Source organism: Podarcis tiliguerta, assembly GCF_965153285.1.
Source record: "Podarcis tiliguerta genome assembly, chromosome: 16".
Classification (NCBI taxonomy): Eukaryota; Metazoa; Chordata; class Lepidosauria; order Squamata; family Lacertidae; genus Podarcis; species Podarcis tiliguerta.
The window spans coordinates 13,168,119-13,169,505 of NC_139549.1; the positions used below are offsets into that span (position 1 = coordinate 13,168,119).

At 51.7% G+C, this 1,387-nt stretch overlaps 1 protein-coding gene across 1 annotated transcript in view; it reads left to right on the forward strand.

The window, feature by feature from the left end:
* The window catches only part of MACROD1 (mono-ADP ribosylhydrolase 1), a 413,075-nt gene that overhangs the window by 349,882 nt on the left and 61,806 nt on the right, over positions 1–1,387 (forward strand). The window lies entirely within an intron of this gene.

The window sequence follows — 1,387 nt, forward strand, 5'->3', positions numbered from 1 at the left end:
GCAGAGTGAGGACCAAAGGTGGACAAACTACCCAAGAAGGAGCACAACTGTCTCCCACCAGAGGCACCACTCCTCCCTTAACACCCCATACACCCCTAGGGCAATGCATTACTCTTAACAGACGGTGGTGCTTCAGCTTGGTGGTGGAGACTTACATGCAGGAGATTCTCCAGGGTCTCCAGGAAAGACCAGGAATGTCTCCTGCCTCAAACCCTGGAGAGCTGCTGCCAGTCAGTGTAGACAATACAGAACTAGATGGACCAGTTCTCACCTGAGGAGGCTCCCAGCCCATGCACACATCGGGTTAGGATTTTGCATTGAGCGCAATTTGCCGAAAGCTTGACCTTTCTTATGTTCATAGTGCTGTTCCACGAAGCAAGTGTGGAGGTTCCCTTCTTTGACTGGCCCCCACCCAGACCCTGTTCCATCCTTCCCAGCCATAGATGGGAATCAAGGTGCCACTTTCCCACACAAACTTTCCCACATAAGGGCTGGATGGATCTCACTTAGCTATTCCTGGCTCATCCTCCGCGGTCGGTTTCATCAGGATGCTCCAGGCAGCTCCTTGACTTTTCGCCCTCGGCCACTTGCTCTCTGTCCGTCTCCCACCTCCCTCTCCACCTTATGCTGGAAGCACCGTGGGAGGGACTTGATTCGCTTCAACCCCTTTATGTGAGGACAAACAAGGAGGACCCTGTGGCTAGGAATGGGTGGATCTGTTAATTCTGGATTCTGTTTCTCATTTCTCCACTCTCGAGTCCTGTTCTCCACATTTCCACATCAGTTTGCGTGTTTCTTAAAGACAAGTCCTCGTGAAAACTTGGCAGCATTTTAGTGCGGATTTCTCCTCTCGCTATGACGTTTTGCCCAATATATAACTTTATGGCAAAGCAATTTCCGCTTTTAATGCACTTTTCACTAATATATGCACTTGACTGGGCTGCAGAAGTACATTGCAAAATTTTGGGAAATGCAGATTTAGGAGTATTTCGGGAGCAGAGAGGGCAACCAGATTCACTGCATCCCCTTTCCTTGGGGGGCAATGGAGGACCCTGAGGCCAAGAACACACGTTCCTTGGCACTGCCCAGCGGACGTGGTACTGGAACTTATCCATGTAAACACAGCTTGCATCGTGAGCCCTAGGCTTCTGGTGGTGGCATCTCTTGGGCTGCCTTCTCACTCGCACCCCCCCCCCCCCATTTGCTCTTTTTAAAAATGCTGGGGCAGCAGAAGCCCAGGCCAGCTGACTAGCAGAGGCCTCCCTTGGTGAAAGGAGGAGGATTAGCAGCTTTGTAGAGGCCTCCGGTTAGCCTCAGTCAATGCCACTCAAACGGCAGGAGGGGAGAGCTTTGCAGTCTGGAGCAAAGGAGTTCAGAGGATGCACTC